Below are 13765 nucleotides of genomic sequence, written 5' to 3' on the forward strand. Positions count from 1 at the left end.
ATATACCTGCGTATGCTTACCTTGTTCCAGAGACCAAGCATAATTACCTCATACCTGTGTATGCTTACCTTGCTCCTGAGACCAAGCATACTTATCTTGTACCTGCATATGTTCACCTTGCTCCATAGACCAAGAATATTTACCTGATATCTGTGTATGCTTACCTTGTTCCAGAGACCAAGCATACTTACCTTGCATCTGCATATGCTTACCTGGTTCCTGAAAGCCAAGCAGACTTCCCTGATACCTGTATATGCTCACTTTGTTCGTGAAGCTGTGCCTATCTGGTATCCCGTGACCTCGCCAACAGTAGCCCCTGGGTATCCTGTGCCTGCTGAGAAACATATGTCTACCATTTATACCATTGATAGCCTTCCTCAAACCAGCTGTGCCTGCTGCACCTATCTGGTATCCTGTTACAATCTCACCAACAGTTCCCACTGGGTATCCTGTGCCTGCTAAGAGACCTGTGTCTGTTTTCCTCTCTCTAGCTGTGCAAGCTAAACCTATTAGATATTCTGTGACAACCTCACCCTTTACTGTTCAATTTAAGCACCAGCGTCAATTGGATTATGTTACTGCAAACTACTTAAAGTATTGTGAACCTTGTATTGGTCTTTAGTGTTCTGCATAGGGCCTATGTTCACACTTGCTGTTTCTGTGATCTTCAATCTGAACTACCAACTTTTCTCTTTGCTTATCAAGCAATAAAGCTTTCAAGAAGACTTTTTATTATTCTGTGTATCTGTTCCTGAATTCTGAGTTCCACACACCCTAACCTCCTCAAATAAAAAATGATGGAACATGAAGGAATAGTTGAAGGTTTAACACAGCAAGTGAATGCATTAGCTCAAACTGTGCATGCCTTACAAGAAAATCAGAACAGAATGGAATAGCAGCTCCAAAGACCCCTGCAGGGTCCTACCCCTCCAGAAGCAGTTACCAATGCACCTGTATCACAAACTGCTATAATCAATCCACCTGAGCCTAGAGTTGCTTTACTTGAAAATTTTAATGGAGATCGGTCTCAATTTTGGACTTTCATCACCTCTTGTCAGATTATTTTTTCTATGCAACCTATAACTTATTACTCCAACTTTATACATGTACAGACTGTTATTTCACTTCTCGCTAGCGTACCACAGTTATGGGCTCACCAACTCCTTGCTACTCACAGCCCAATCCTTGAGTCTTCTTGGGATTAATTCTTACAAAGCATTGAGTCACAATATGAAGACCCTTACAAGACCTCCACTGCACAAGCTAAGAACCGTGCCCTTAAACAAGGTAAAAGAGATGTTGAAGAATATATAATTGAGTTTTGTCACCTTGTCACACTTAAAGTTTGGAATGAAGATGTTCTCCTGGATCAATTCCATTTGGGCCTTTCTGATACTCTGAAAGATGAACTAGCGGGAGGAGGAGTCCCTAAGACTCTAGAAAGCCTAATCTCTTTGTCGACTCAGAGAGGCTCATGGAAAAAACTGTTGCGTCTTGTTCAAATAGCAAAGATGTACCAAGATTTTCAAGATGTCTTTGAAAAGAATGGAGCTGATACTCTCCCTCCCCATAGGGAATATGACTGGCCAATTGATCTCCTCCCTGGGGCTCCAATTCCCTTCAACCACATGTATCCATTATCAGAACCAGAGTTAAAAGTGTTAAAAGAATATATTGAAGAAAATCTTCAGAAAGGATTTATCAAACCGTCCAAGTTGCTTGCTAGGGCTGGCATATTCTTTGTCAGCAAAAAGGATGGAGGACTTCATCCATGCATCAACTACAGACAACTCAATACCATTACTGTAAAAAAATAAATACCCATTACCACTTTTTCCAGAACAGATGGATCAGACATTATGATCATGTGAGAACTGTGCTACCCCATCTACAAGCTAATTGTCTATACACTAAACTGGAAAAATGTATCTTTAACACTGACTCAGTAGAATTCTTAGGCTTCATCTTAGCACCTGGAGAGATCTGTATGGATTCCAAGAAAATTGAAGATATAAAATATTGGGCCACTCTAGACAGTAAAAGAGCCATTCAGCGCATTGTGGACTTCGCTAGCTTTTATAGGAAGTTTATAAGGGACTTCTCTTGTGTTATTCAACCTATTACAGTCCTCACTAAAATGACCATCAAAATTCACTGGACTGACAAAGCACAACAAGCCTTTGATAACCTAAAGCGACTTTTCACCTCCTCACCCATTCTGATTTTACCTGAATCATGACAACCCTTCTATGTCGAAGTTGATGCCTCAAAGATAGCTATTGGACCTGTATTATCTAAATAAGCTGGTGACAAGGATTACCTCCACCCTGTGTCTTTCTGTCTCAAGTTATCTCCCCAGCAGAAAGAAACTATGACGTGAGGGAGAGAGAACTACTTGCCATAAAAACAGCAGTCGAGGAGTGGAGACATCTACTGGAGGGGCCGATCACCACATCATTGTTTTCATGGACCATAGAAATCTGGAATACTCAGCTTGTAGACTCAAAGCCAGACAGGCCCGGTGGGCTCTCTTCTTCATCTGCTTCCATTTCTTCATTAAATATCGATCTGGAGCCAAGAATGGCTTATACCATATTGGAGAAATTGAGATCATAGCCAACTACTATTCTGCACCAAGAACATTTTCCAACTAACAAAGCTTCCTTATGGGACACTATTCGTCTAAAGACTTTAAATCCTGAAGATGCTCCTAGTTCCTCAGAAACTATCCAGCATCTGGTGTTCCAGAATCAGGACAGTAAGTTGGTAGCACCATCTCTGTAGTTCCTGATGTCCTGCATTATTTCCATGACACCCCTCTGCGAGCACATGGGGTATCCATAAGACTCAGGAGTAATTTAGCCAACAGTTCTGGTGGCCTGGCATGCAAAAAGATTTAAAATCTTATGTACAATCTTGTCCTGTGTGTATAGTGTGTCCGCTGGGTATCCTGTGCCTGCTGAGAAACCTGTGTCTACCATAAGACTTTCAATATTCTTTGTATCTGTTACTGCATTCTGAGTTCCACATACCCTAATATCCTCACACAGACATTGTTTTAGTGCCCCCACAGATGCTAAGGGGGAGTCATTCTGCTATATGGCCTATCTGGATGGCTGGATGCCATAGTGGTGAGAGATTCCTGTAGCCTTAGGGGAGCTTACCGGGCAGCTCTGAGAACCCATCATGCCTGCATTACCTTTATATTTAGTGCATTCTATACATGTGAGTGGGTCTTTTTTATCCTGTTTGTCTTCATTTATTTTTCAAATATACTACACCATGAGGCGCCTCGTATGTTTTGTTTGTTTTCTCATACTTGGATGCGACACACCTGCTCTTTAGGAGTTGAAGCCCTGGAAGTAATTTGCTGAGTATTGTACTCCAGCGTGCCTGTATGTCTATCTGTTGGATATATGGTAGCTGGTGTTTAAAGTATTATTACACATATAAGGGTGCTTTTGCATGATTATATATGAGGACATTTGACACATATATTTATCTCATATTAAAGTGATGGTAAATCAAAGTGTTTAATTAACAGTAGTTTTAGTCATCGCTTAATAAAAAGGGGGTGTTAAACTCACCCTATCTGTGCCGCAAGTAGATAGCTAAAATCAGTTCCTCCAAACGCCCATGGCTTAGCGCTCTTTACCAACCAGGTGACATTTCCACCTCTAAACCAATAGCCATGTCAGTTGACTCGCATGGCCATTGGTTTAGAGGTGGAAATATCACCTCATTGAAGAAGAGCGCTGTGCTGTGGGCGGCCGGAGGTGCTGAGCACAGATAGGGTGAGTTTAGCACCCTTTTTAGTAAGTGATGAATGAAACTACTGTTTATTTTTAGTGATGGTAAATCCTAGCGTTTTTTAAAGACTATTCTATTTTGCTTTTCTTATATTTTGTTGGTGAGGGCCCCTAGTTGTTAGTACTTTTATTGTTGCCAGAATATAGATCATGTGTGAGTGGCAATTATTTCTAACAGTTGTGCAGGTGTTTACTGGTCCATTTGAAAATATTTAAGAGAGGGCTGGAATCTAGGCCTAGGTTGAGTATAGATATTAAATAAAAAATAAAAGCTGCTTTTTTTAGTTTTGCTAAACTGGGGATAATGTAATACCCTTGTTTGACTTCATCTATATTTGGAAGACATGGAACTGGGCATTACTGTCTATTCTAACTTTGAACAAGTCAAATTGGACTAGAGTACAAATGGAGTGTAATCAATATCATAACATTATATTATATTGCACAATCTGGTATAACAAGTGCATGGTTAAATATTTTAAATATTTTAAACAAAGCATCTTAACGTGGCCAAAATCATTTTTAGTGTGCCCTAAACTTTTAATGGATAGTGCAGGGTGCGCTATTGTGGCACTTATTGTACTCATATTAAAAGGGGTGAATAAAGTGTTGCGCTCAAGCACAATCCCAAATATTATTATTATTATTATTCTTTATTTATAAAGCACCAACAGATTCCGCAGCACTGTCCATGGGTACAAAGATATAAGTACAATGGTGAAACAATACAATATAAGACAAAATTTTACAGACAAATACAGGGGGAATTGAGGGCCCTATTCCCGTGGGAACTTACAATCTAGATGGGTAGGAGGATGGGAAACAGGAGGTGGGGACTGCAAAGGTTAGAATGATGTTAATACACAGTTAGATGAGGGCAACTGTTGGTTAAGTGAAATTAATTTGTTAATGAGTTGGGTGATAAGCTTCCCTGAACAAAAAGGTCTTTAGGGAGCATTTAAAGGAGTACAGGTTAGAGGAAAGTCTGACAGCTCGAGGAAGTGTGTTTCAGAGGGCTGGTGCCGCACGAGAGAAGTCCTGTAGTCTAGCATGAGAGGAGGTGATGGTAGAGGACGCAAGAAGCAGGTCATTGTTGGATCTTAGGGGGCAGGTTGGGGTATATTTGTTGATGAGTGAGGACAGGTAGGATGGGGCAGCATTAGTGAGGGCTTTGTAGGTCAGGGTGAGAATTTTGAATTTAATTCTGCTGTGAATGGGAAACCAGTGAAGGGACTCACAGAGAGGTGCAGCAGATACAGAGGGGGGTAGTTATCAAGCCGTCAACCTCAAATACGCTGGAATTCCACAGCGTATTTGTGGCGAGGCTGATTCGCCTTAGTTATCAAGCCCTAGACACCGGCAAAAGTAGAATTTTGTGACGTAAGCTTCGATCCGCCAGACTCAGTCCGACACAGATCGATTCTTACGTCACTCCAGATGTTCCGCATACAAGTGCGGCACAATCTGACTACTTTTGCTAGTTATCAAAAAACTAGCAGGTACGCTCGGCACTTTTACGGCCCAGCGTACCTGGTTTTATAGGAATCAATGGGAGTCTGACCATAGCGAACGTTCATGTTCGCTGCTGCCAGACATCCCATTGATTCCTATGGGAGATGTCTGCACCTAACACTCTAACATGTACCCCGAGTCTAAACACCCTTAATCTGTCCCCCCTACACCGCCGCAAGTAAATAAAGTGTTTACCCCCTAAACCGCCGCTCCCGGAGCCCACCGCAAGCTATAATAAACATGTTAACCCCTAAACCGCCGCTCCCTGACCCCGCCGCAACTATAATATATGTATTAACCCCTAAACCTCCGCTTCCTGACCCCGCCGCGACTATAATATATGTATTAACCCCTAAACCACCGCTCCCTGACCCCGCCGCAACTATAATATATGTATTAACCCCTAAACCGCTGCTCCCGGACCCCGCCGCAACCTATAATAAATTTATTAACCCCTATCCTGCCCCCCACTACACCGCCGCAACTGTAATAAAATTATTAACCCCTAAACCTAAGTCTAACACTAACCCTAACACCCCTAACTTAAATATTAATTAAATAAATCTAAATAATATTTCTATTATGAACTAAATTAATCCTATTTAAAACTAAATACTTACCTTTAAAATAAACCCTAATATAGCTACATTATAAATAATAATTACATTGTAGCTATCTTAGGATTTATTTTTTTTTACAGGTAACTTTCAATTTATTTTAACTAGGTACAATAGCTATCAAATAGTTATTAACTATTTAATAGCTACCTAGCTAAAATAAAGAGAAATTTACCTGTAAAATAAAAACTAACCTAAGTTACAATTACACCTAACACTACACTATACTTTAATAAATTATTCCTATTTAAAACTAAATACTTACCTGTAAAATAAACCCTAAGATAGCTACAATATAATTAATAATTACATTGTAGCTATCTTAGGATTTATATTTATTTTACAGGTAACATTGTATTTATTTTAGCTAGTTAGAATAGTTATTAAATAGTTATTAACTATTTAATAACTACCTAGCTAAAAGAAATACAAAATTACCTGTAAAATAAATCCTAACCTAAGTTACAATTAAACCTAACACTACACTATCATTAAATTAATTACATAAATTACCTACAAATAACTACAATTAAATACAATTACATAAACTAACTAAAGTACAAAAAATAAAAAAAGCTAAGTTACAAAAAATAAAAAAAAATAAGTTACAAACATTTAAAAAATATTACAACAATTTTAAGCTACTTACACCTAATCTAAGCCCCCTAATAAAATAACAAACCCCCCAAAATAAAAAAATGCCCTACCCTATTCTAAATTAAAAAAGTTCAAAGCTCTTTTACCTTACCAGCCCTTAAAATGGCCTTTCATGGGGCATGCCCCAAAAAATTCAGCTCTTTTGCCTGTAAAAGAAAAATACAACCCCCCCAACATTAAAAACCACCACCCACATACCCCTAATCTAACCCAAACCCCCCTTAAAAAAACCTAACACTACCCCCCTGAAGATCATCCTACCTTTAGTCGTCTTCACTCAGCCGAGCCACCGATGGAACTGAAGAGGAGATCCGGAGCGGCAGAAGTCATCATCCAAGGGGCGCTGAAGAAATCTTCCATCCGATGAAGTGATCCTCCAAGCGGCGCTGAAGAAGTCTTCCATCCGATGAAGTGATCCTCCAAGCGGCGCTGAAGAAGTCTTCGATCCGGGCGATGTCATCTTCCAAGCGGGGTCTTTAATCTTCTTCTTCAGGATCCATCTTCATTCCGCCGGAACATCCTTCTTTCCCAACGGACTACCGACGAATGAAGGCACCTTTAAGGGACGCCATCCAAGATGGCGTCCCTTCAATTCCGATTGGCTGATAGGATTCTATCAGCCAATCGGAATTAAGGTAGGAAAAATCTGATTGGCTGATTGAATCAGCCAATCAGATTGAAGTTCAATCCGATTGGCTGATCCAATCAGCCAATCAGATTGAGCTTGCATTCTATTGGCTGTTCCGATCAGCCAATAGAATGCGAGCTCAATCTGATTGGGTGATTCAATCAGCCAATCAGATTTTTGCTACCTTAATTCCGATTGGCTGATAGAATCCTATCAGCCAATCAGAATTGAAGGGACGCCATCTTGGATGACGTCCCTTAAAGGAGCCTTCATTCATCGGTAGTCTGTCGGGAAAGAAGGATGTTCCGCGTCGGCAGAATGAAGATGGATCCTGAAGAAGAAGATTGAAGACCCCGTTTGGAAGATGACATCGCCCGGATCGAAGACTTCTTCAGTGCCGCTTGGAGGATCACTTCATCGGATGGAAGACTTCTTCAGTGCCGCTTGGAGGATCACTTCATCGGATGGAAGATTTCTTCAGCACCCCTTGGAGGATAACTTCTGCTGCTCCGGATCTCCTCTTCGGTTCCATCGCTGCTCGGCTGAGTGAAGACGACTCAAGGTAGGATGATCTTCAGGGGGGTAGTGTTAGGTTTTTTTAAAGGGGGTTTGGGTTAGATTAGGGGTATGTGGGTGGTGGGTTTTAATGTTGGGGGGGTTGTATTTTTCTTTTACAGACAAAAGAGCTGAATTTTTTGGAGCATGCCCCACGAAAGGCCCTTTTAAGGGCTGGTAAGGTAAAAGAGCTTTGAACTTTTTTAATTTAGAATAGGTTAGGGCATTTTTTTATTTTGGGGGGCTTTGTTAGGGGTCTTAGATTAGGTGTAAGTAGCTTAAAATTGTTGTAATATTTTTTAAATGTTTGTAACTTATTTTTTTTATTTTTTGTAACTTAGCTTTTTTAATTTTTTGTACTTTAGTTAGTTTATGTAATTGTATTTAATTGTAGTTATTTGTAGGTAATTTATTTAATTAATGTAATGCTAGTGTAGTGTTAGGTTTAATTGTAACTTAGGTTAGGATTTATTTTACAGGTAATTTTGTATTTCTTTTAGCTAGGTAGTTATTAAATAGTTAATAACTATTTAATAACTATTCTAACTAGCTAAAATAAATACAAAGTTACCTGTAAAATAAATATAAATCCTAAGATAGCTACAATGTAATTATTAATTACATTGTAGCTATCTTAGGGTTTATTTTACAGGTAAGTATTTAGTTTTAAATAGGAATAATTTATTAAAGTATAGTGTAGTGTTAGGTGTAATTGTAACTTAGGTTAGTTTTTATTTTACAGGTAAATTTCTCTTTATTTTAGCTAGGTAAGCTATTAAATAGTTAATAACTATTTAATAGCTATTGTACCTAGTTAAAATAAATTGAAATTTGCCTGTAAAATAAAAATAAATCCTAAGATAGCTACAATATAATTATTATTTATATTGTAGCTATATTAGGGTTTATTTTAAAGGTAAGTATTTAGTTTTAAATAGGATTAATTTAGTTCATAATAGAAATATTATTTAGATTTATTTAATTAATATGTAAGTTAGGGGGTGTTAGGTTTAGTGTTAGACTTAGGTTATGGGGTTAATAATTTTATTACAGTGGCGGCGGTGTAGTGGGGGGCAGGATAGGGGTTAATAAATTTATTATAGGTGGCGACGGTGTAGGGGGGGCAGATTAGGGGTTAATAAATGTAATATAGGTTGCGGCGGGGTCTGGGAGCGGCGGTTTAGGGGTTAAACTATTTATTTAGTTGCGGCGAGGTGCGGGATCAGCAGGATAGGGGTTAATAACTTTATTATAGAGGGTGACGGTATAGGGGGGGCAGGATAGGGGTTACTAGGTATAATGTAGGTTGCGGAGGTGTCCGGGAGCGGCGGTTTAGGGGTTAATACATTTATAAGAGTTGCGGTTTAGGGTTTACTAACTTTATTTAGTTGCGGGGGACTCCGGGGGCGCCGGTATAGGGGGTAGAACAGTGTAGTTAGTGTGAGTGCTTAGTGACAGGCTAGCAAGAAAGCTGTAAAAAAGCCGAAGAGCAGCGAGATCGGATGAGTGATAACTCTCACAGTCCGCTGCTCATCGCCCCGTACTTGGTGCGCGGCTTTTTGACAGCTTTTTTGATAACTTAGGTGAATTTTTGCAGGTCCGCGGCGGCGATGTGAGGCGAGCTTAGGCGGGCGTATTGGGCCGGCGAAGGCAGGAAAAGTAGACACGTTGATAACTAACCCCTAGAGCGTCAAGAGAGGTGGATTAGCCTGGCAGAAGAATTTAGAACGGATTGAAGCGGAGAGAGGCGGGAGAGAGGGAGGACAGTTAGTAGGTTATTACAGTAGTCAAGCTGGGAAATTACCAGGGAGTGGATTAGCTGTTTAGTAGTTTCAGCGCTCAGAAATGAACAAATTTTAGAGATATTGTGTAGGTGGTTGCGGCAGGATGAAGAGAGCAATTGGATGTGGGGAATGAAGGACAGATTTTAGTCATACCGCTGTAAAATATAGCCCCTTTTAAAAGGACATTAAACACAATGGTAACATAAAATGATAAATCATGGGCCCCATTACATTACATAACCGGCTTTTGTGGGCAACGCCATTTTTTGCGTGGGTTTGGTATCCTATATACAGCACCGCATATAAATGCGGCATGTATATTTCACCTGTCGCCCGCAATTTTTACTCCCATAAGCGAACATAGTACCGCGTCTCAAATCGGTATCCAATATTCAGCTCAAGGACTTACGTGGCGAAAATGGAGAAATCTTACTCCATTTCACCTCGCCATACAAGGCAGCCGCAGCAGGCCTTGCACTGAGTATGGGAGCACTGTAACTCCCGAAACTGCATGCAAAAATAAACTAACACCTAAAGCATGCGCAATATCTATCTACCTGTTAACCGCAATCCCCCACCGCAATAACTAATAAAGTGTATTAACCCCTATATCTGCCATCAAACCCACACCGCAAGTAATAACTAATGGCTAGATTACGAGTTTTGCGTTATGAGTGAAAAAGCCTCATAACGCTGCTTTTTCACTACCGCTGGTATTACGAGTCTTGCAGGTATAGCTGTACCGCACACTTTTTTGTCCGTAACGCAATGTAACTACTGCACCTTTCAAAAAGTTTCAATGGGACTTCCATAGCGCCGGTATTACGAGTTTTGCCTTGGAGGTCAAAAAGTGAGCAGTACACCCTATACCGTCAAGAGTCAGTAGTTATGGGTTTTACGTTCCAAATCTGTAACATAAAACTCATAACTAAAGTGTTACAAAGTACACTAACATCCAAAAACTACCTATTAACCCCTAAACCGAGGCCCTCCCACATCGCAAACACTAAAATAAAATTATTAACCCCTAATCTGCCTCTCCGGACCTCGCCGCCACTATAATAAACATATTAACCCCTTGATTTTAAATATGTGTGCAAATTTTATAAGAAAGAGTAAACAAGCAATAAGTGTAAACCTTTTTGTTAAGGATGTTTTTTTTTTGTTTGTTTTTTTTGTTTTTCTTCTCCCTCTCTTTATGGAGATATAGGAACCCAGGAGTTCGGAATTACACTTGTATTTCAAAAACCCATAGATCCTATTCAAGGATAGATCACTTATTAGTTTCAAAAAGCTTAACACCATTAGTCACAGATACATCTATATACCCTATAACAATATCTGACCACGCACCGATAGGTTTAATATATGGATCTCGAATTAAAAAGGGGAATCATTTTTTCTTCCCTAAATATTGGGCAGAAAATACAGAATTCTTTAATTTTTTAAGGAATAAATTAGAGGGTTTTAGGATTACCAATAGCCAACATATAGGGGAACCAATACTTTACTGGGAAACTGCAAAAGCAGTTTTAAAATCAGAGATGATCACATTTATGGCTTATAAAAAAAAGAAATTAGGTAAACGCGAACTACAGCTATTAAATACAGTAAATAATGCATATAATCAATATCTTAGAGATGCTTCTTTAGAAAATTGGAACAAATATATATGGGCTAATAACCAACGGAATTTATTTTTAATGCAAAAGTATACGCAAGAGGAGATAAAGGGTAAAAGTAGATTTCAAAGGTTCGGCAATAAGTCAGGTAGATATTTGGCAGGTCTAAATAAAATACACAAGAAAAGAACAGTCATAGCCAATATCAAAAGAGACGATATTAATATATCTTCCCAAGAGGAGATTTTAAAAGCTTTTAAAGAATATTATTCAGATATATATAGAACGCACGGAATAAATCAGGAAAGAAAGAGGAAGTTTTGGGAGGAAGTCAAAGTTCCCCAAATCCCGATAGATTAATTGGAATGGCTGAACCGGCCAATCGAGTTAGAGGAAATAATTGGGAAGATAAAATCACTATCAGTAAATAAAGCTAGCAGTCCGGATAATCTCCCAAATGAATTCTATAGATTAATGAATACAGAAATAGCACCAATTTTGGAAAGAGTTTACAACTATGTATTTTCTTCCCTTCAGGAACCTAGGTTAAATAGATTTATGGATTCTATCACTATAATTTTACTTAAACCAGGGAAAGATTCTCAAGACATGACATCCTATAGACCAATCTCATTATTAAACTCGGACTTAAAGATATTAACAAGTATTATAGCTGAAAGGTTACAAAAAGTGATCCCTATTCTAATACATCCAGATCAGTCAGGATTCATTAATGGTAGATCATCCTTCTATAATATCAGAAGAGTTACAAACGTTATCACATATGTATGGGCTAATAAAGATAATTTTTTTAAAAAAGGAGAGGATTTATTACTATTAACGTTGGATGCACAAAAAGCATTTGATTCGGTAGAATGGGATCATCTCTTTCAGACCTTGAGGATGTTTGGGTTGAAAGGTAATATTTTGGAATGCATTAAAAATTTATACTCCTCCCCAAAAACTGCCTTCTGCATAAATGGACAACAATCAGATTACATAGAAATGTTCAGAGGCACTAGACAGGGGTGTCCTCTCTCACCAATTTTATTTGACCTAGCCTTGGAGCCATTAATGATACAAGTTAGGGAAACGATTCAAGGCATAAGAATTGGGGACACTGAAATAAAAGTAGCAGCATATGCGGATGACATGCTAATATTTTTAAGAAACTCTAAAAAACAGATCCCACTAATATTGGAAATAATAGAAATATTTGGGTCATTCTCTGGTTACAAAGTCAATATACAAAAATCAGAGATCCTGTGGCTAGTAAAACAGAGAGGTTCTGTTTTAGACTCTAAGTTCAAAGTAGCAGATACATTTATAAAATATTTGGGAATAAATTTTTCTAACACACCAGGTGACTGGTATAAGTTAAACTATGAACCCTTATTTTTTAAAATCATAGAGGAAATTAAAAGATGGTCACATCTACCTATAACCCTAGCGGGGAAAATTAATATGTTCAAGATGATAACAACACCTAAAATTTTATATGTAATCCAAAATTTACCACTAAAAATTAAAAACAAAGATTTATTATGTATCAAAAAAGCTGTAACTCAACTCTGTTGGAAAGATAAAAAAGCTAGAATATCATATGCAAAACTATCTATTGCAAATGAATGGGGCGGAATGGGGCTACCTGACTTAATCTTATATAACCAGGTGTTTTTTGCTAAAATAGTATTAGCTTGGATTTCCAACAACAATAAATTTGTAGATTTAGATCTAGAAGAGAATATAGTAAAACCATTTAGCCTAAAATCCCTAATACACATAGATTACAATAAGTTACCAGATAAGATTAAAAAATTGGATAACATTACAAATTTAATTATAGCCTGGCAAAAATTATGTAAAATTTTGAAAATAGATTTTCACTTTTCAAATTTTTCACCTTTAAGAGGGAATCCTGAGGTAATGATGAATGCTGAAGTATGTAAAAAATGGCAGGAAAGAGGCCTTACCTATTTATACCAGTTAATCGATAATCAGAAGAAATGTATTTGGGACTTTAAATATTTGAAAAATATGTATGGATGGGAGAATTCACATTTTTATATATACCTCCAGTTAAGACATTATTGTAATTCATTAGGATGGGTGATTTACATGAAAGATAATTGGGATAAGTTGACTCCCATAATGAATCTCTTCGCCCAAGGAAGTACTAGATGCTCAGTATTATACAATAAACTTAATGACCAAATTAGAATGAAATATATATATGAATCAGTCAATAAATGGTTAAGAATCTCCCAAGAGCTCGAAATAACTAAGGAGGATATAAGAGGAAGCATGAATAGAACAAGAAAAGCTACCTTATTATCTAGCTGGAGAGAGTCACAAGTTAAAATATTGCACCACGTATACTTAACCCCTTATGTTATGGCGAAGTGGGGCAATTCTCAAAATAGTTGTTGTAAGCGATGTAGATATGAAAACGCAGATACAGTACATTGTATGTACTCATGCCCTAAAATTAAAACCTTTTGGTTAAAAATCACTTATTGGCTGAAAAAGAAATGTAAGATTAGTCTTGACTTTACCCTGAAAGAAGTTCTCTTTCTAGTAG

The sequence above is a fragment of the Bombina bombina genome, chromosome 5, assembly GCF_027579735.1.
Source record: "Bombina bombina isolate aBomBom1 chromosome 5, aBomBom1.pri, whole genome shotgun sequence".
Lineage (NCBI taxonomy): Eukaryota > Metazoa > Chordata > Amphibia > Anura > Bombinatoridae > Bombina > Bombina bombina.